General features: G+C 31.9%; 1 long non-coding RNA gene across 1 annotated transcript; it reads left to right on the top strand.

Moving 5' to 3' along the window:
- The first annotated feature begins 18118 nt into the window (after positions 1–18118).
- LOC114403073 lies at positions 18119–18859 on the top strand. Its single transcript, XR_003664583.1, has 3 exons — positions 18119–18490; positions 18608–18670; positions 18797–18859. It is a non-coding gene; the product is annotated as an uncharacterized LOC114403073 (long non-coding RNA).
- The last annotated feature ends 5182 nt before the right edge of the window (positions 18860–24041 follow it).

Raw genomic sequence — 24041 nt, 5'->3', positions numbered from 1 at the left:
TATTTTATTCATTTTTAATCTCTAAAACTTTACATTTTTTCCAATTCTGATCCCTGTAAACACAAACTTATGGGGACTATAAATGAAAAAAAAATTAGAATCTTATAGAGATTAAAATTAAAAACACAAACTTACATGAACTAAAAATAATCAAAAAAACTTATAAGGACCAAAATTGAAAAAATATCAACTAACAAAGACTAAAATTAGAAAATGAACTTACAGTTACCAAAATAAAAAAAAAATGTTAACTTACTGGGAGGAGAAAGATCTTTAGGCCAAATAATAAATATAAATTTCCTTAAAATATGTCAAGATTTAACTTGCAAACTTATTCCTTCTAAAAAAATAAAAGGGTGTAAGTTAATAAATCATAATATCTATATCTATACATAAAGACTTTTATATTAATGTTAACTAATTATATTACCTTAAACATGACTTTTAAATAATTATTATAATTAATGATTCTTAATTATATAGTAATTTATGAATAAATGACAGTATAATAAAAAAAACTTTTACTATTGATGCATTTCAATTAAATCTATTTCAAATTAAAATTTAATTTTCATATAGTTTAAAATATTTAAAAATTTCTTTACATATGACTTTTAAAATAATTCTTAATAAAAAATATTGAACATGCCACAATAACATGATATATATATATATATATATATATATATGAATTTTCTATATTTAAGAATTTTTATTTTATTTTATTTTATATTATATCATATAATATTACCTTAAATACTTAATATCTATATTAAGTGTTCAGGTTTTTTTATTACTAAAAATTATATTAGTGACACAAATTCAACACTTAACCATTATGTTGGATTTTATTTGCATGTAAATTTTTTTAAAATTAGCGATAATTATTCATTATGAGCAAGATTCTGATTAATAGGTTAGAGGATATTCATGTTTTTCGACTCAAAGACTCAAAGAAATACCATTATCTATTAATACTGACATGATATATTTCAAAAGAAGTAAAGTGATTACAACTTGAAGCATTATTTTACCTTTAAAATCTCTAAAATTAATGGGTCAACCGGGTGGGAAGGAAATTAGTTAGAGCTTTAGAGGTGTCAAATAAAAACCTTGAATATCTCCTGGTTATAAAAAAAGGGTAAAATAATACTTTACCATGGGTTATGAGGGATTCTCTCTGCTTATTCACATTTGAATATGATACTGTGTTTCTCACTGCTAATTCAGCATCCTGGTGTCTAATTAGTTGAGCCTATTACGTAGCTATAGAAAAGCTTCCTCTGATCCCTAGCTAGCTAGCAATGTAGGGCAATTCACCGACACCGAAAGCTCACTCACACACGAGTTATTTGGTAATGCCATAGAAATTAGTAGTCAAACTAAAAAAATAATGAAAAACTATGTATCAAACTTACAAGATGATAATATTAGGTGTTGGATACTCTCACATATTGATCTTGCTATTCTGAATGCTTCCAACTATCATAATAATATCATCTTGCAAGTTTGACACATAGTCTTCTATTATCTTGAGTTTAATTAACCACTACTTTCCATCACATTGTTGTCAACCCTTACATGAGAGTGAGCTTTCGCTGCAGGTGAATTGTCTTACATTGGTAGCCACGAGCTTCATGTCTTCTTCCGGTATCCATGATCCTTTATTCAACCCTAGCCCTCTCACACCACGTGGCTTCCTCCCCATTTTTAAATGACAAACGGATATATATAAATTTAAGAAATCTGAATCAGACCCTGTGCTTGTTCTTACGTATAGCAGCATTCCCAGTTACGCTATATATAGAGGATATGTATGGAGTGGTACAGTGGTAGGTCACTGATATCGTAATAAATGAGTATAAATAATTGTAGCTGATATTTTCTTAGCTTAATATATTTTATCTGTCATCTTTAAGAAGATGGGGTCAGGATCAAAACGGTAGGTCTCCATACCCACCACATCTCTTTCAGCTTTTGGTTTACATGAAAATAATTTGTCGGCATATAATGTTTCTAACGGTTATTAGTTGAATAATTGATCGTATATTATAAATATTATTCACATATTTTTGCTTAATTTGGTTGCAAATATGTTAAAAGATTCAATTTAATCATCGATTTTTTTTTTAAATGCACCGATTAAATCATTTTTGTCAAATTGAAACTAGTATGGTTAAGTTGAGATTTTTTATGGTTTTCATTTTCTAACAGTGGCAACAACTTTTAACCCCCGTTATCTCTACCACGACATTCTCCGCACAGCCCCACCCAAATCCACCACCTGCCGCAATGAGAACACCCAACCAATCCCCACCATGCAAACCCAACAAAACTAAAAAATATAGATTTAATGTCGCTACGTTATTAACTAAAATGCAGTGATATATTTGTAAATAAAAGAAATTCATTAATATTGGTCTTTGAAAAACTGATTTTAACATCAATTAACATTGGTTTTTGAAAAAAATTAATGTTGTCAAATGATAAGTTAACATAAGTTCGCTAACATTGATTTTTAGAGAAAATCGATATTAATGAACTCAATTTTTAAAAATGCCTCCACGTCCTAATCTCTACTTACTCTTTCGCGTTGCTCTCTCTTCCCCTCTCCGTCTGAGTTGCTCTCTCTTCCTCTTTCCGTCTCAGTTGCATCTCACGCCATCACTGCCTCTTGTGCCTCCCGTCCATTCTCAGCTCCGTTACTCTCGCATTTCTTTCTCGTCGCCTTCTCAATGTCGCTGCCTCTTGCACCTCCAATCCGTTCACGTCGCCATAGGTACATCTCGCCGTCCATGCATTGCGGTTTGAATGTATGAAAAAGTTAGATATGAAAAACCTATGGCATTCACATTGTTAGAATTTTTTTGTTTTACTGATGATTGCAATGTCAGAGTCAGGGTTGGTTGAGTTTACTACACTTGTCATCGTGCACATGGCAATAAAAGGAGTTGATTTCAAACATGGATTGGAGTAAAACAATAACAAGAATTTGTAGTTTTAAGTACTGAACAAGTACTAGTTCCTACATGTGATTTCCATGTTTTGCATTACTTGTGATGACTGATGACCATGGGTACCATAGTCCAATTTGTGACTGCATATTGCCTTTCAATTGTACTTTGATAAGGCATAAATTATACTTTGACTGCATGTTTTGTTATGAATGTTTGATGCATGGAGTCACACTTTTAATAAATTCACATTGTAATTGATGCTTTGAGAGAAGGAAGAAACTAAAAATTTGGGTGCTAAGATGGGGAGAAGTATCGAAGATAGGAAATAATGAGAATTAAATGATTTTGTTTGTGAATGAGCTTGTTGCTTATGCAATTTGAATTTGACTTATCCCTGGAATACATGTCATGTTAAATTCGTAAATTAAAATCAAGCATTTGGTGGCTGGTCCTGTTTTGGAACTATGAATCTTAAGTTCATAGATAAGTCCTGTGAGCCTCACCTTTGGCTTGAACGCAAACTTTGACAAATATTGCAACTGGACGTTTGAACTTGGAGTAGAGTAACAAAAATCTCACTGAATTTACTTTTCTCATTTTTATACGAGAATAAAAGTTTGAACTTGGAGTAGAGTAATCTAGCTTGAACTTGGGTTTAAGGGTTTGAGAATCGCTATATTAATTTGGCTATAATTTTCTTTTTCAATTCCACCGTATAATTTGGCTATAATTTGTAACTTAAAATTTGACATTTTCCTTTGTAAGGGACTTCAAATGAACTGGACTTAGAATCCGCATTCCATTACCTTCTTTCTTCCTTATTCTTCTCATGAAGCGTGAAACATATAAATTACAAGTGAAGCTCTTTGATTTGTTTTCTTTCAAAAATTGAAATAATTTTTTTTATTTGTAGCATTCATTTTTACGTTAGATAAAATGCATTTATCTTGGGCCTCAAAGAATTTTAGGGACTACATGTTAACATGCCACCACGCCACATCATACTAAAAGACATAACAAATAAATTGTATAAAATATTTATAAGAGAAAAAAAATAAAAATATAAGATGATTGAGCTTTTTTCTAAGTTAAAATTACTTTTATAAAAAAAAATTAACTTACTCAACGAAACCTACTTTTTTTAGATTAGTACGTAATCTAATTTTTTCAATCTACTAATATATTTACCTTGTTTAAATGTGCACAGAATAAAAATAAGTATGTTTTTATTATTACTAAATAAATATTATAAATTATAAATTTAAATAAATATTAATTTATACATTAAATATTATAACTATAATTATAATATAATTGTTCTATTTTAGATAATTTATTTTAAAAATATTTTAATTAGTACTTCTAAAATCATATAATTATGCTACAAAAACCAAAAATGCAATTAATTTTTTTTAGTTTATACATTATTCGCTTGTATACTTAAGTATAATTACCATATATTGATAAAAAAAAAAGATAATTAACATTATTATAAAGAGATATTTTTCTTTAAAATAAATATTAGCAAAATATTCTTTGGCTAACACATTATTGTTAATTGAAATATATTAGAAAAAATTATATAATAAGTCCCACTATTTATTTTAAAAACTTGTTATTTTATAATTTTTGATAAATGTATATAGAGAGAAGAAGAGAGAGAATATGTGATGTGAGGATTTATTTTATATGACAATGAAAAAATAAATATTTGCTTGTTGAGCATTTCACCGAGTGTCTTGTTGATTCTCTTTCTCCAATTTAGTAATTCCTTCGATTGTTGGATGCAGACCAAATGGTTTGTCAATAATTATCTCTATAGTTGCAAACATAATCAAATTGTCGAGCCAAGTGAATGGGCCTAACCTAACGATCAACATTTTGGTCCCAAAATAGGAGTAACATTTTTATTTTAGTCATTTAAATATTTTTGTTTTTAAATTAGTCCCTTTAAATAACATTTTGTAGTTGTAATTGCAATTTGTAGGTACTTTTCATTTTCTTGTTTTCATTGTGATCATTCATTGTTATTGTTAGTTACCATCTTCACAGGTATGAATGTCTGTCATGCTATTTTCAGGGTTATTTTTGTTATGAATGCTTTTATAACTTGTATTATGTGATTAATGATGTAATATTACTGTATATACATGTTATATTCATTATGAGTGAATCTTAGTTTCCTGTTTCAAATTGAATATAATGATTCTTTTAGACAGTTTGGATTAATCGTTGTATTGAATCTTGAATTGTCTGTCTGGACAGTTTGGGAATAGTCATTTTTTTATAGTAGATTCATATGTATAAGTTAAGTCTCTTTTGTTAAATTTGATGAAATTTCGATACAATTCATTTCACTTTGTTCTCTGAGTGCGTACTTGATTGTGGTGGAAGTCATGTCACCATTTTCATGTCGTGTACTTGGAGATCAATGCGAAATGCTGCCAAAATTTTGTCAAATTTAAGAAAAGCGACTTAACCTTTACATATAAAAAAAATTGTTCCTAAATAGGATAGAGCCACACCTTTAATGAAAAAAGCGAGGTTTTCATGCATGGAATAACTTTGTCAGTATCACAGAGTTATTAATTAGATGGACCGAAGTTGGATGAATGCAAGTCACATGAGCTCTACGTATGAGGAAGGCGTTGAAGAGCTTTTCCAATTTTCCTTCGAAAGAAGTCAAGCGGATGAGGATGAAGAATATTTTTGTCCTTTTATAAACTGTTTGAATGAGAGATGACAAGTACTAGACGACATACGAGAACATCTTCTGTGTGATGGGATTAAGAAGAATTATGCGATATGGATATGGCATGTGAATTGACATGTAAAGGGGGTCCCAAATTGAACCGATTGATGTAAAAATGGGAGATCGATTAGAGGATATGATCCGTGATCTTGGAAAAGAGTTTTTTCAACAAGCACATGCCCCTATGTATGATACATTGGAAAGTGATTCCAAGAAGCCTTTATATTCAGGGTGCAAGAAATCTTTGACCCTGTTGTCAGCGATGTTAAGTCTGGTTAATGTCAAGGCCAAATATGGGTGGAGTGACAAAAGCTTCACTTACTGTGTCCGATGGGTATGAAGTATCAGAAAATACATGCATGCCCTAATGAATGTATATTGTACAAACATGGGTATGAACAAATGCATAAATTCCCCAGGTGTGGGGTATCACGGTACAAAGTGAAGGATGACGACAAGTGTAACAGTGACGAAAGCACAACGAAAGGCCCCCCCCAGCAAAGGTGTTATGGTATATTCCGATCATTCCAAGGTTTGAGCGTCTGTTTGCTAATGCAGATGACGCAAAAGACCTTACATGGTATGCAGATGGGAAAAATTGCGATGGAATGCTTTGCCATCTGGTTGGTTCCTCCCAATGGAAGAAGATTAATCATCTATATCTAGATTTCGATAAAGAGGTAAGAAATCTTAGGCTTGAACTTGCTACTAATGAAATGTGACAGTTTAAGCACTCAACACAGTTCGTGGCCTATTTTGCTAGTAATTTACAACTTGCCTCCTTGGTTGTGCATGAAGCGAAAATACATGATGGTGTCTATGATGATATCGGGCCCAAGACACCTAGGAAATGGCATCGATGTTTATCTCAATCCCTTGATTGAAGACTTAAGCAAGTTATGGGATGAGAGGGTTGTCGTGTTTGGTAGGTATCAAAATGAGACATTCAAGTTACGCGCAATGCTATTTTGTACCATAAATGACTTTCCAGCATACGGAATTTGAGTGGATACAGTGTTAAGAACCATCGTGCATGCCATATCTATGAAGAAGACACAAGCTATGTACAACTGAAACATGGAAGAAAAATAGTATACACTTGACATCGACGTTTTCTAAAAGCTTATCACGATTGAAAAAAGCTTTTAATGAAAGTCAAAAGTATGAAAATGCATCGACACTGTTAACTGGTTAGCAAGTTCTTGAGCGGGTTGAGGACATCAATACGATGTTTGGAAAAACCTCAAATAAGGAAAAAAGTAAAACTTGCATATGGAAGAAGAGGTCAATATTGTTTTATCTTCCATATTGGTCCGATCTAGATGTCATACATTGTATTGATGTCATGAATGTGGAGAAAACAATGTGTGATAGTGTCATCAACATGCTTCTTAACAATCAAGGTAAGACAAAAGATGGTTCGAATACTCGTCAAGATCTAGTTGAGATGGGTATATGACACTAATTACATCCTAGGTCCGATGTTAAGAAAATACACTTGCCTCCAGCTTGTCATACTTTGTCCAAAAAGGAGAAGATAAGTTTCTGTCAGTATCTGCACCGTGTCAAAGTGTCATAGGGATACTCTTCAAATATTAAGAGTCTTGCGCAGTTCAAAGATCTAAAGTTAGTTGGCTTAAAGTCTCATGATTGTCACGTCTTAATGCAACAACTATTAGTCGTGGCGATACGAGACATTTTACCTAAGAAATTCAGACTTGTCATAACTCGCTTGTGTTTTTTTTTTAGTGTCATATGTAGCAAAGTCATTGATCCTCTTAAGTTAGATGAGCTGGAAAATGAGGCTGATATTATCTTGTGTCAGTTGGAGATTTATTTTCCGCCTTCATTTTTCAACATCTCGGTTCACTTAATTGTTTATCTGGTGAGGGAAATTAAATGTTGTGGTCCCATTTATTTGTAGTGGATGTACCCGATTGAGTGATACATGAATATCTTAAAAGGGTATACAAAGAATCTACACTGTCTGGAAGCATCTATTGTTGAAAGGTATATTGCAGAAAAAACTATTAAGTTTTGTTTAGAGTGCATTGAAAAGGCAAAACCTGTTGGGCTTCTCGAGTCTCAACATGATGAAATAGTGGGAGGTAAGATTTCAAGAGGACTACATGTTATCACTCCAAGTCTAGAAGAATTGCAACAAGCTCATTTGTATATACTAAATAACAGTAATAAAGTTATGTCATACATAGTTCATCACAAAGTTTTGGTCAAGTAAAGTAACCCAAAAATGACCAAGAATAGCGTGTTGAAAGAGCATAACAAGACTTTCCTAAATTGGTTTAAAGATCCAATCTTTGGTGACGATAATGCTTCTAAAACGCTAAGGAAGTTAGCAAATAAGCCTAAAAGAAATCTTATAACTTGGTAAGGATATGATATCAACAAGTTTTAATTCTACACGAAATCACAAGATGACTAGAGTACAATGTAAAATAGTGGGGTTAGTCTAAGGTTTGAATCTCAACACTTTGCTACTGTATATGATGACAATTTTTGTGAGCTTTCATGCCTTACTTTATAGTCATTGAAGAAATCTAGGAGCTTAATTATGTAAAATTCATGGTTTGTGTTTTCAAGTGTAAGTAGGTTGGTAGCAATGTCGATGTGTGAACAGATGATTTCGGATTTACGTTAGTAGATTTGAAGAAGCTCGCTTATTAGAATGAGCCTTTCATCATGGCAGAGCAGGCTAAACAAGTGTTTTATGTTCAAGATCCTTGTGAAGAAAGGTGGTCAATGGTTCTACACAAAAAAAAAAAACAATTAGTGTTAATGTTGAAGATGATGATTCAATTGTTGATACTTGTCTGAGTCCTTTCTCCACACAAATGCCGCCTAACGTCAATAGAGAAAAAGAAGTCGATGACATGCATACAAATCACGATGATCATGATGAAGGAGGATTAATTAACATCATATAATGTAATTTATTTTATATTTATTTGCTTTGATAATTTCAATTGCATAACTTAATATAGTTTTCAAACATTGTTTAATTAATGTTGTTTTTAATAGGCACATGGATACACCACTCAGCTTCCCTCTTCCTCATCTTGAGTCAGCAGCACCTTCGCCATCTACGTCGAATAAGACAAGAAAAGCAACACAGCTCAGATCATTGGCTACTAGACTAGTTGAGGCAGAGAGATCAGTGATTCATGTGGATCTTGCCACTGGGAAAGTCGAAGGTCCCCATAGAAAGAAATTAAGAACGTATTTGGGGATCGTCACTTGCGATAAGGTGGATGTCACATATGATAATTGGAAACAAGTCCCTATAGCTCAAAAGGATTTGATCTAGGAGGATCTTCAGGTATTTCAATTAAACGTTACATGTTTTTGTAATAGGTTATACAAAAAATCTTAAATTATAATTGACTAACTAGAAAATGCACTTTTTGTATCACAGGCTGAATTTGATATTCCTGAAGCATCCGATTGAGGACGAAAAAAAAATATTACAGACCGTAGGAGAAAGCGGTGGAGGTATTTTAATTCAAATTTGACCTCCAAATGGGCTTTGGCAGAGGCAAGGAGGGCAATGATGATAAAGTATGTGATAAGTACGACATAAGCAAGGAGAAGTAGAACTAGTTTTGTCACAGCCATTGAGACCCTTCATGGGAGGTAAGTTTGTGATTTTCATTGTTTTAAACTTTATATTTACGCATTATTGTCAAATGTATTAAGTTAGGCTAATGTGTAATTGTTACAGGATGTTCGAAATAAGGCACAAGCCATTCAGAAACAAAACACTACCCCTTACGTGTGGGGGTTATGATTATCTAAAAGAAAAGTTGATGGAGGACAAGAAAAAGAAACAATTAGAGGAAAAAAATCAATGTGGGAGCACTAACACAATCGTTGATCCTTCATCTCCCATTAGACGACACGTGAAGTAAAAGATGACCCGCACGAGAAATTTGGTCAAATGACATCTGAGGCAGTAAAGAAAATTACAGATAGGATTGTAAGTGACTCTCATTTTTCAGTGGTTATTCTTTATAATAATTGTTAGATGAGTAAACCAAATTTGTTTCATCTATTGACTACATGATTCCTTGGAGGAACAGGCCTCACAAGGAAGATTTGTCGTCCATGGGTGTCAAGATGTATTAATTGTTGCCATTGGGAGACCAGAACATCCTGGTCGTGTCTATTTTGCTGGAGTCGATGTCACGATCAAACAATACTTTGGATCGACTTCAACGAGCTCCTGCATGTTTGCAACCGTGGCTCCCGAAGACCTGGAGCAGCTAACACAAAAAATCAAGGACTAGCTGGAGGAGTCAATCACAAAAAAAGTTACTTGACAACTAATGTTGTCCTTCATCCAGATGCATTCCCAGTTGGAATCGCAAATGCAATCATAGGGACTCGCATTGCCTCTTGAGGTGAGGTTGGTCCTTTTGCTACTCGTGTCAACACAAAAGAAAGTTGTGTCGATCCCTCGGGGTAGGACCCAGGCACGGGTGACTAAGAGAAATGTAGATTGTATATCGATGAAAATCCTCCCCACTTGGTTATCCTTGAAAGAGTTTATGAGGGGTTGACCACCGTCCACAACATCCCTTTGGACTATGATCAAGTCAAGGTTGGTGTTGAGGAAGTTTGAGATGTTGATGCTCACGTTCCTATACCCACTCAACAGGTTCAGTTAATGGGGTAGACACTTAGCACTTTCCTTGCTTGGCCGACACATCTTGTAAAGCATTTTTGAAACAAGTATTTTATTTTTTTGTTTTTAAGAATTACTAAAAAAATAATTTGTTACAAATAAAGTGTTGATTGTCATTCACATATGTTTATTAATTGTCTAGGATAAATAAGGAGCTAAGGGACCAGCGAAACATGTAGATAGGTTGTTATACCTGATGACATTGACCATCCCGTAGCTTTTCCTCAAGCCTTTGCAGGTGTCGTGGGATGCTACCGTGTTTAGGAGTGTATAATGAAAACTTCCTCTTATACATAAAACATGAATATCTTTCTGAAATAGCACACGGTGGTCAAGGTCTCAACATCTCTATTATACAATTGTGGATTTTGTAAGTCACTTTACGTTATTGTACAGTAAATAACTAATTGTTTTAAATTCTTACATAATTTACTTTATTTTAACAACAATAGGCATATGACTAAGACAAGTATGTGAACGAGGAATGCCTTTATGCATGGATTCCTCGAGTTACAGTCCATACAGGCATTTAGGCAATCACAATTTGAATATGAAGATTATATTAAGAAATGGATGCAAAATTCACATAGAGATGTCTACCTAGGAGCCTACTTGAATGAGTAAGTTAAACTGAACAAATCAATTTAACTAATGTATTCACTATAATAACTTAATGTTCTCTAATGCAGTGCACATTGACAAATGGTCGTTATATGTCCTAAAGACAATGTTGTCACCTGGTTTTGTTCCTTACACAGTAGGCCTGACAACTACTTGAAAGAAATTATCAACATGTCAGTTGTATTTTGTAATACATTTACTTTATGATTAGTATTTGACGTCTATATTTTAATTGTACAATATGCATGTGTGTTTCTCTCAATCAATGCTTTGAAAGGATTTAATGATAGTCAAGGAAGTAAATCCAAGGCTGCTACTAGATGGATTGTAGTTAAAGTAAGTCATTTAAACAATGTTTGTTGCCTTAAAAATAAAATTTTATTACTTTGTATAATAATTTTCGGTTAACTTTAAATATCTAAATATCCTACTCAATTTAGTGTAATAAGCAAAAAGGAAGCACTGAGTGCGGGTGCTACGTAATGCATTGGATGTCAACGATAGTCCTAGGAGGTTTCAAGGATAATTGGGGAATAATAATTGTTTACTTCAAAACTAATTCAATTTGTTATAATTGTTATTATTTATACATATTAACTTATGTTTTATTATATCATACAATATGTTATTGATCCAAGACCATTGGAACTAGAGACCATGAAGGCAATTCACATTCAATGGGCAAGATATTATCTAAAGGTTAAAAATGATGCACTAGGTATTTAATTAATTTTAGAATTGTAGAGTTATGTCAATTTAGATTATGCTACAATTGATTTTATGTATTGACTATCATTACTTTAAATATTTACTTTAATTGATAGTAAATATTCAATTATTATGGACAAAATTTGAATTGTTTGAAAATTGTCTGGATTGGTTTTATTTTTCAATTTACAGGTTAATTTGAAATAATTTAAAAAAATAAATAGGATATTAAATTTTTTTTCAAAAAACAACATTGATTTTTCCAAAAACTGATGTTGTTGAGCAGAAAACAACATCAGTTTTTTGAAAAATTGATGTTATTTTTCTCCTCACCAACATCAGTTTTTATAAAAACCAATGTTATAGTTGATTGAAAATATCAATTTTTTATTCTTAATTTTTTTGTTCAATTTTACTCCAAAAAAATTTATTTTTGACATATTTTATCTCTATTTTTTTAAAAAAAACTTATAAATTTTACTTTATGTCAATGAATTGACAATGTTAACATAAGTGTAAAAGTTGGAAATAAAATTTACCAAAAAATTATAAATGAGAGGTAAAATTTGTCAAATGTGAAAAAACTGGGAGTATAAATTGCCAAAAAAGTAAAAAAAGTTTAGGATAAAAAATGCAATTATATTAGCACATCATGTTAACTCAATGAAAAAAAATGCAATTATATTAGCACGCCATGTTAGCTCAACGATAGGAGGTAAAATTAATAATTTTAAAAAAAAAAAGATTAAATTTAACTAAATTAATTTGTTGGAGATAAAATTCATTAAAAAATAAAAAATTAGAGATAAAAAATACAATTAAACCTTATATGAATTATGATTCAACGCAAATTTAGAGCGCTAATTTAGAAGGCAAATGTTGTGTTGTAATTAGGGTCCATTAATTATAAGGTTACAAATTTGAGATAGACAAAAGAATTAATTTCATTATTTAAAAAACATAAGGCTATATATGTATTTTTCATCAGCAAATCTATATACTATCTAATAAAAGAGAAGTACTTGGAAAAATAAAAAATGCCCCTATCTAAGGTTGCGACACGTGGCACTTTTGTTGGTTTTTTTGTCATTTTGCCCTTCATTTTTTGCACTCTTTTTTCTGTTGCCCCAGCCACATGTGACTCCCTAATTGGTGGATTTCTAACTCTTCATTTAATTTCACTTAATTCCCCTGTTGCCTCTCCCATGTGTCTCGCTGTCCAGCCTTCTCATGTCGGTGTGGACCTGCAACACGCTTCCTCCCATGTCCCGTCCAGAAAACCCTTTTTTTTTTGTATTATCATTTACCTATTCCTTCTTCAGTTTTCTTCCTTCTTCACTTTCCCGTTGGTCATCATTTTTCTTTCCCTTTGTTGTTATGCATGTTTGCTTCCTTACTAAAGGCAAGATTTTAATTTTTTTTTGCTATTATGCATGTTTTCTTCGTAACTGATAGTTCTTTGTTTTGTGGTTTTGCAATGTCACCCACGAGGAAGTACCCACCATGGAATGGTTTTTTTCCTTTGCTATTATGCATGTTTGCTTCCTTACTAATTCTTTTCCATTTGCAAGGTCATTCAGGAAGAAGCATCCAACAGGCAAGGTTTTTATTTTGTTTGTTGTTATGCATGTTTGCTTCTTAACTGATAGTGTCCACTTTGTTTGTTTCCCGTAACACTTGTCCACTGACATTAACTCATATTTATTCATGTTTGCTTCCTTACTAATCAAGGTTTTTATTTTGTTTGCTATCACAAAAAAATATTTAACTCCCATAGTTCGCAAAAAAGGTCTCAGGAGATTAAAAAGGCACTTCCTTGACTTGGTTTCATTGCCTGTTGCTTAAAAGAGTAGTCCAATATTTTACTTTCCTTTTTGACTTTGTAACTTTCAATCTTCATGGGTACTTGAGATTCAACATTTTTACCACAAAAAGTTTCAATTTTTAGAACAAGCGCAAAAAATAGACTAAAACAGATTCACGGGTACTTGAGATTCAACATTTTTACTCCTAAATTTCAAGTTTTTTATTTGTTTTGTCAATGTAGACATTAAACCAAATGATATGTAGTACCAAAATCAATCTGAATTGTTATATTCTTCTTCTTGATAAGATGTTGCCTTTATTTAGTTTTATGGTGAATACTAATTTTGCTGATATAGAATAATTTTAATTTTACATGCAACGAAAAAAATTTCATCCCGTGATTCAAATTTTTTTTCTGAATAAAGTTTTGTGATTTTAATTTTGCAGGTTAATTTAGAATACCTTGGTAGAGTTGTGTTCAACACAAATGGCGGGAACTGATTCACACACAACTATGATTGATGGCCTGGGTGTTGCTGGATGGGGAGTTGGTGGAATAGAAGCAGAAGCTGCAATGCTTGGCCAGGTAAAACTAACATGCTAATTTGTTATAGAACCCTCTGAGTTACTTTTAAAATTAGAGAATGAAATTAATTTATTCTCTGAGTATCTATGAAAAATTCCAATTCTCTCCTTTCTTTTAACAGTATGCATGTTGTTTGTAATGATGTATAGACTTGTGTGGTTTTGACCATTGGAGGAGTTATTGTAAGAAATATTTATTTATCTCATATTTTTGCAGCCCATGAGCATGGTCCTACCAGGTGTTGTTGGGTTCAAATTATTAGGCAAACTACGAGATGGTGTCACAACTACTGACTTGGTGTTGATTGTTACACAAATGCTAAGAAAGCATGGGGTTGTTGGCAAGTTTGTAGACTTTTATGGTAAATATATTCCAGAAAATAAATTGTTATTTTGTTGAGTGGGACAAAAAAATAAAGTTTTAAACAAGCCCAGGTTTTTTTCCTACTCTCTCTTAGTTTGTGTTTTTTTTTGTTTTCTTTCATTATTATTACTATTATTATTATTATTATTATTATTATTTGTTGTTGTTGTTATTATTATTATGTATGCTCTAGCTGAAGACCCTCTTTTATGTTGTGATACCAAGAGTGAACATTGAGATTTTTCTTTGAGGTTTCTGGTGTGTGTAGGTGGTGATAACAAAGAAAACCATTTTCCTTTTAGGAAGCATTAACTGTCATGCGGTTATATTGTTGGTGAAATGGGTTGTAAGTTATGTGTTTGGTGAGATGCCTAAATGAAGTTTTGGTTTTTAATCTTGAAAGTCCATGTGTGTCCTGATTTTGGGATACCTCCCTATTTATGATTTCTGACTCATATTTTTGAAGCCCATGAGCATGGTACTACCAGGTGTCGTTGGGTACAAATTATTAGGCAAACTACGAGATGGTGTCATAGCTACTGACTTGGTGTTGATTGTTACACAAATGCTAAGAAAGCATGGGGTTGTTGGCAAGTTTGTAGACTTTTATGGTAAATATATTGTAGAAAATAAATGGTTTCTTTGTTGAGTGGGACAAAAAAAATAAAGTTTTAAACAAGCCCAGGTTTTTTTCCTACTCTCTCTTAGTTTGTGTTGTTTTTTTGTTTTCTTTAATTATTATTATTATTGTTGTTGTTGTTGTTGTTGTTGTTGTTGTTGTTGTTGTTGTTGTTGTTATGTATGCTTTAGCTGAAGGCCATTTTTTATGTTGTGATGCCAGGAGTAAAACATTTTCCTTTTAGGAAGCATTAACTGTCATGCGGTTACATTTTTGGTGAAATGGGTTGTAAGTTATGTGTTTGGTGAGATGCCTAAATGAAGTTTTGGTTTTTAATCTTGAAAGTCCACGTGTGTCTTGATTTTGGGATACCTCCCTATTTATGATTTCTGAATTATCTATTGTAGGAACGAGTTTATTTGATTCTAGAGTATGCACCCAAAGGTGATCTTTACTAGGAATTGCAAAAATGCAAATATTTCATCTAAAGGCGTGTAAGTGTGTAACTATTGTAAGTATATATCATAAAACAACTTTCCTTCTTTTCCTCTCTCCATATGTTGTTGTTTGTGGCTTACAAAATTCCATAGTGATTGACAAATTAATGTTTCTTTTGTGATTGAGGCAGTATGTTGCATCATTGGCCCGAGCCTTTATATATTGCCATGGAAAGCATGTAATACATAGGGATTTCTTATTAACAAAAAAAGTTTATACTGAGATCTACTTATTACCAAAAAAGAAGTTTATGATTTCTTATTTTTGAATTAATTTCTTCATGAAGGGTCCCAATGTACAGTGAAGCTAAGTTGGAATTTTTCATATTTCTGTGGTACCCTAAAACTAAGGTATAAAATTACTTGTTGTGTTAGAAAATCTGATATCATTTTCTTATTTGCTTCTCTTCAATATGACAGTGAAATCTAAAATTTGTGTTAGGGAACAACATATGTGTGTGACTCCTTCAGACCATATGTTGCAAAACATGCGACAAAAATTGATCGCAGCTTATTGGAACTAAGGACAAGGGTAGGGGATATTGTAGTTTTGTATTGGCAAAGAGCTTTCAGTTATACAATATATGAAATTTTGCAACTTGTTGCTACACAATCGACTCTAGCTTCTCGACCTGCTCAGGTAGTTGATTATGGTTATGCATATTTTGTGTCTGCTATTATGTTTGACGATGACTAAGTATGCTGGAATATCAAGCAAGGTTTTTTTTGGCTTTGTTGTTATGCATGTTTGCTTCCTTTTGGTAGCAACATTGATCCTCTTTTCTTTGTTATTTGTTGGTTTTGTTGTTCCAAGTTAAAGCAGTTTTCGCTGCTCCGTGATTTTGCAGCTTCACCCGCGAGGAAGTATCCAGCATACTGACATTGACTCATATTTCTGCACAACATCAAAGGTTTGTAACTTTCAATCTTCATGGGTACTTGAGATTCAGCATTTTTACCCCTAAAGTTTCTATTTTTTTCGCAACCAGCAAAGAAAAAAAAAACTGAAATAGGAAAATTTTATTATTCTGTGAGGAAGAAAAACTTCCATACCTATAGACCAACAATTTCCACAATATTTTCACGTTTTTCTATGTTGTTTGAAATTAATTTTTGTTAAATACTATTATAGAGAATGTGAGGATAACAATAATAGTATTAATTTTTGTTAAATTCAATTTTAGACTAAGTAGTAGATAACCATAATTCAAGTACTTTATGTGCTGCACAATGTTGTTTAGGAAGTTGGCAATGAAGTATTTATCAAAGGAAAATGTGACTGACTTATAGTTTTTGCCTTATTTGAAAGTAACAGATTTCTCATTTAGTTTTTAAGTTGCTAGCATACCCAAATACTTCAGGTATATTCCAATGTACTTTTGACATTTGGATATGTTGACATTCTACTCCTACACTATATTTAGTGAACATATACTATGTCTTCTATACAATGTGGTATGTATTGGCCTTACTATGTCTTCTATAATAAATATTTGCTTCTCTTCATTTTCAGGTCTTACCTTTCAAATAGGTGTTTTTTTTATATACAAACTTTCTATGTTAATTCCTATAATAACAATTACTAGATTTGGATTTAATTATTGTTACCTTTCTATTTGACCAGCTAATTCCAATCTGTGTGAACTCCTATATAGATTGTATTAATCAATCTAAATCTAAATTACCCTATGACAAAGGTTGTTTTGGAAATGTTGGCTTAGGAGAAAAAGATGATCACATGCAAGTATTTTACTACTTTGTTAAGTTATAAAATAATCCTCTTGTGCTTTGTTAAGTCAGAAAATAATCCTATATTAGTTAGCAATTCTTTCAAGTCAATTATTGTCAAAGGATGTATTTCTTTCAAGAGCTGAGTCCAAGACCATTTTTGAGATTAACTACATTTATGAGGTAAACCTGTTATTTATGTTTCCTATTTGTTTTGTGCAATAGAAAGTCCAATCCAAAGTAGTGGCAACCAAACTCTATTAACTCTAATCAAAGTGCGGTTGTTTATTGAATTCCTCCACCAATTGGCCCGAAATCTGATCCCTATGTTTTTCGCCATAAAATAGTTTGTCTTACTATCGACACCATTAATAGAATTCTTATGGATAACCATTCATCGTGTTATCCAGGTTGCATTCAATGCCACAAAAAAACTGATGTTAACCTTGGCAACGGTTATTGCACTCCTGCTCAATTGGTATGCCTTTCATTTATCACTCTTTCTTACACTCTTATATACATTGTCAGGTATAACCTTAGATGATGGTTAACCACGACGAGGAAAACATTTAATTTTTGCTCTGGGACTGTGAATCTACTGAGTGCATTTGACAATCAGCTGATGGAGTCAATAGGCTGGAAATAGCAGTACCTAACCGAATTATCATGCAGTGTTTTTAATCTTTTAATAATATTTTATTAGTTTGCTATCCAATCTGACTACAGATATTAATTATTAAATCTTTTTTCTTTGCGCAGGGATGGTGATGTTGATTTAAATGTTTCTGCTCTATTTTGCATTTTTCCTTAAAAAATGCTCAATATAAGACCAACTTCATTAAATTATAAGTCAAGTCACAAACCTCACTTTGCATTGTTTGATCATGTTACTAGCCCAATTTTCAAATCCACTTGATACACAACACCTCCAACATTTAAAGCATTCATGATATAATAATTCACTATTTTATTATTACTTTGATATTCCGCAGTGCAACTTATAAAAAGAGTTAAAACATTCCACATGCAAAAATAACCCTTGAGCTGCTTGCACAGCCATGTACCTTGGCAATCATTCAAACGCCCCTGCAAGATTAACTTTTTAGAAACAACAATTAAGACTGCACAATTGCCAAGCAACTCAATCTACGGTTAGTTTCAACTTTGGGAAAATACAACAATTTAATGCCTGCAATCTGCTACTTCAACTTCCTTCAACACACCAAAGGAGAGCTTATCTTGCAAATTTCATTTCAATTCTTTTGCAGAGAAACCATCAGCTTCAGCCCATCTCGAAAATGAGCATAACATTGTCAACAATGACAAGTAGGGTAAGCCACCTAAATAGCTTTCATTTACTTAACTTTTGTTTTCAATTAACTGCTTCTCTTCATACCAAATCTTATTTTTGTTCAAACACTTCTACGCCTGAAAGTATCATCCCTGCGTTATTGCAGATAAGTAATCCAATTATCAGGCGACCCTTCATCCTACAATTTAGCGCCGCCTTCCACAACGATAGAGTAATATTAAACTACTCTTTTATTCACGTTGTTTCTTTGACTCATTCTTCTCATATAATATATAACACCTAACTGTAACACATTTTTCTGGTAGGATTATATACAAATATCAATCTTCTACCATGAATAGTAGGCACCACACTACCCGAACTTTGCCCACTTTAGCTATGACGGAGCCATGTACGAAGTACAAATAAGACAAGACCAAGGGAAATTTTTCTTTGCTGATGGCCTCAAAACCTTCAGAAAAGACTTAGGGATCTACGAGTCCACCACCATCAATTTTTTGGCCTATGAACAAAAATGGATATTCAACCTCCACTTCACTCCTCCACTGGATCAACAATCATGCGACAGACATTAATTTTTTCAGAATGCATGTCTGGACTCTTGAACTCACCCAAGGCTTGCTTGGTGCCCTTGATCCACTGGTAACTGACATTAGCTATATTTACGTTATTATCCAAATTTTTTCCAGACATTAATTTCAGTTCAATTTTATGTGCAGAGACTTCCACCTATTGCAACAATACATCTTCCTTCCTGCGGTTTCCATATGGCGATTTTAAGAAGGTTCGACCCTCCATTGCAATGGACTGTCGTCACGCTTTTGATGTTGGCATTGGTGACAAGCACATTGTCCAACCATGGTACCAATTTCTTGCACAAGGTGATTTCAACCATGGAGATGAGCTCTCATTCTACTACAGGCCTCGCGACAAAATTTGGGAAATTGTTACTAGAAGACAAAAAAATTGGGCCGACAATGATAGTGACTGAATTTTAATTTGTATTTTCTGGGTTTTAAAACAATATTTTGTTAATTTAGATGTTGAACAATTATTTAAGTTTAAATATTCAGCCTTTTAGCTTCGGTAATTTTGTTGTTTTCACCATTATTTAGTTATTAATATTCAATTTTTTTATGCTTCAACACTGAATTGCATTTTGGAACACCAATTCACGTGAAAGTGAAACCTGTGGTACCCCTCTCCCATGATCCTACCATTTTTCCAAATAATTAAAAGAATTAGGACTGGTGATCGACAAGTGAGATTTTCTGTAGTAAAATACTTCATCACTTTAGTTGGAGAGGTGACCTAAGCCTCAACTCATCACCTTCCCTTTGTGTTCTTCAGTATTTTACATTAAACATTGGATTTGTGTTTATAAATACATGTGTGATATTAATATGGAAGCACTTTTAAGAAGAAAAAAAATAACCTTTCTTTAAGGAAGATACTATAAGAAAAATGAGATAATGTAAGGTCTCATATATACTTTTTTTAGGCAATGTACCGACCCGTGCATACACACAAGCTTCTGGAACCCTAGCCTCTCCCAAAAATCAAACCACAAAAAACTAGACAAAAAAAATGCTAACCAAAATCGCAAACTAATAGGATGAATATGGCAAGAGGACCATAAAAAAAACAGAAAATGCAACACATACAGGGTTTTGAAACCCTCAACATGAAGAGAGAGGAAAATCTAAGGCTGCAACACGTGGGACTTTTTTCGGTTGTTGTTGTTGTTGTTATTATTATTATTATTATTATTATTATTATTATTATTATTATTATTATTATTATTATTATTATTATTATTATTATTATGTATGTTCTAACTGAAGACCCTTTTTTATGTTGTAATGCCGGGAGTGAATATTGAGATTTTTCTTTGAGGTTCTTGCTGTATAGGTGGTAATAACAAAGAAAATCATTTTCCTTTTAGGGAGCATTAACTTTCATGCAGTTACATTGGTGAAATTCATGCAAGTACTAGTTTGCTTATGTAGTAATCCCTTTATTTACCAGTTTGTCTATGCAGTAATGTTCTATATTACATAAATTTTTAACCATCTTTTTTTTTCTTTTCATTTTAACTTTTGTGATTTTAATGACAAAGTTTCTTGATGTTTTTTTCTTCTAATTTTCTTACTTTCTTTCTTTTCTTTATTTCATGTTTTCTGCTTCTTTGATATATTTTTTTCCCGCCTGTTTAGTCCTTTATTTGATGCTTTTTGCTTCTTTGCTGACTTTCATGTTTTGTTTTGGATGAGTTCTCTTTGTTTGCCAATTTGCCTATGCAATAATCCTCTATATTACTCTATTTTTTTATTATACCTTTCTTTTAATTCTTTCATCGAAAATCAATTGACGAATGATCTGTGTATGCACGGGTTACCGACTAGTAAACATATATTAAAGGAGGGTCCAAGGAGTTATCCAAACCCATGTTATACCGTGTCGTTACCTATAACAAGCCTTTTATACACAACATAGGATTTGTAGACCACTTGAAAAAAAAAAAGGAATAATAATTTCTGAATTGATTCATGTTTTGCAAAGGATTTGACCAAACAAATATGGAGTGAGATTAAGTGTTGCAAACTCAGTGATTTTAATATGTTGTTTTGTCGGCACAAGAAACATCGTATGGGGATCAACACTATTGAAAATGTCAATGACGGATATTGTTGCCGTGTCAACGAACGGTGGTCAACGGCAAGAAACATTGTTGACGACAAGGAGCGGTAGTACTACTGTGTAGATGGGAGGGTTGTAGAAGAAAGTGAGAAAGGAATCATTTGTATATGAGGCATAGTATTATGGTGAGTCTAAGATGGATCTAAGAATTACTAAAAAATGATCCATAATAGACCACTTATAAAATGGTCATAACCACAACCTTGGAAATGATTTCTATGCATCCAAATAGTCCAAACTGAGAAAAACCGTACAACCCACCAAATATTTTTAATTTTTTTCCCTGTGAAGATGTAGCTATGTTGACTGTTGTATAAAATGATTCTTACCATCATTGAGCATCTCCATTAGAATTCCAAGCCACACCTATATTATACATTAATTTATTTTTATACATGTTGTATGGTAGAGATAGCAATATAAAGAATTAAAGAAAGTCACATAGTAGTAAATATAACTATAGCTCAACAATAGCTCGACGATGGCAGTAAGGAAAAAAAATTATATATAACATATTTATACTAATTAAAAAATAAATTTAATCTAAAAAACTGAACCTTTAGTTTTAATATAAATGTCCATTTTGGTCTCTGAAGGAGCGAGGTAGTGAAAAATTAATCTATGCAAGACGTGAAATTCAAATTTATTTATTATTTTTTATTAACAAAATTATTTATTGTTATAAAATATTATTTATTTAAAAAAATGAAAAGGAGTCCTTCACTCCAATTTTGGGGACGGGGAGTAATTTTTTAGAGGCTCGGAATGTGTGCAATGAAACATGATTTTTTGTCAAGTATACAACAAAATCATGTTTTTGTGAGAAAGGTAATTTTTTAATCACTTAGGGTGTGTTTGGTTTGTATTTTTATTTTCTATTTTTATTTTTTGTTTTCATTTTTTTAGAACTATTTTCATTTTCAAAAGATTAGAATTCTGAAAACATGTTTAGTTTAACTTCTTGTTTTCTGTTTTTTGGAAATAAAAACACTGAAAATTTACAATATATTGATTTTTTGTCTTTTTTGTATTTTTAGATTTTTTCTAAATTACATTTCTTACCACCGTATTTTTATTTTTCCCAAAATGAGGTTACTGTTTTAAACTGAAAATGCTGAAAATGAAATTTTATTGTTTTCATTTTCTAGTTGTTTTCTATTTTTATTTTCATTGAAAATGAAAACAAGAATCCAATCAAACATACTTTCATTACCATTTTTGATTTTCAGTGAAAATAAAAACAGAAAATAACCAAACCAAACATCCCCTTAAAAATCCACTCGCGAAGGAGTGAGAATATCATTTTTGGAAGTAGCAATGGCATGTCCCATTTACAATCGATTTTATGCTTTTCTCAAGCCCAACTCAAGCAAGAAGTATTCGGCCCGACACCATTTGTTTGAGATAATGCAGGGAAGGAAGAATGGATTTTAACCTCGTATAATTAAGTTACTTCATAATATATTAATTACTCCTCGTTTTCATCATTTTCTTTTCTTTTAATTTAATGGTTCTCACAAGCCACTCACTTTTAAGTTTTTAAGTCTTTAATCATTAAATTAAAAAGAAAATAAAAAACGAGGACAAGTAACTTTTTAAAAAATATTTCAGCAGGAACATTTCATGCGCTTCATGTTTATAATATTTTATAAAATATTTTCACATCACCACCCTGTTTTAAGCTTTTTCTTCCATTGTACATTGGAGGGGTGAAAAAAAAAACGAAATCATATTTTTATTATTTTATTTTTTCCCCCTCACCTAAACAATAAAATTACGATTCAGTTGTATAATAGTTTAACAAAATTATATTTTTGTTGCTTAATTTTTTTTTCTTCTGAAAGTATCTATGACACAAAAACATAGTTTTGCTGAGAAGTATGTTGAGAAGCATACACAACGGACACTAGATTCCGTTGGACACTACCATGGGCATGGAATGGGATTCGGGGTACACCAGCAATTACAGGACTCTTAGAGACCAAATCATCCACAAAGTTGACAAAAAACATCAAGCCAAACCAAAGTTTCATCAAACCATTTTGTGACATTCATAAAAAAAAAAAAGAAAAAAATTGGGGCCCGACGTTTTGAATCTTCAAACCCGCATCACTCCTTGGGGGTGTTGTTATGCTCACCCAGAACAATTGTTGGTACATCTAGCACAATAACGTGATTCTCATTTTGTCATTTTGTAAAACTGATACCGATTGGACAGCATGATTCTCATTTTGTCCTTCCCTAAAACTGATACAGATTGGGTAATCTATAAGTCTCATACGAATTCAATCCATAAGTGGTCCATACATTTTTTAAAAAGAAAATTCAAAAATATGTTTTATGGATTAATTTAAAATTAATGGTTCAAACAAAGAATCAAACCTATGACTTTCATAGTTATTAGCACAACACTCTAATCAACTAAACTAATAGGTCAATTATATTATAAAATAATTAATGTCGCTATATGTAACAATTAATTTTGATATAATAATTAATATGTTTACATATATGAATTTTTATGAAACCTATAATTTTTTTTAAAATTTATATATGTAAAAAAATACATTATTAGATCAAAATTAATTGTAATAAGGTTAAAAAATACATTAGTAGATTTATGTTAATAAACCTATGATTTATATTTACAATTTATATGTGTAAACAAATTAATTATTAGATCAAAATTA

The sequence above is a fragment of the Glycine soja genome, chromosome 1, assembly GCF_004193775.1.
Source record: "Glycine soja cultivar W05 chromosome 1, ASM419377v2, whole genome shotgun sequence".
NCBI lineage: Eukaryota > Viridiplantae > Streptophyta > Magnoliopsida > Fabales > Fabaceae > Glycine > Glycine soja.
The sequence above is the reverse complement of the archived record's forward strand: the minus strand, read 5'-3'. Positions and strand labels throughout refer to the sequence as shown.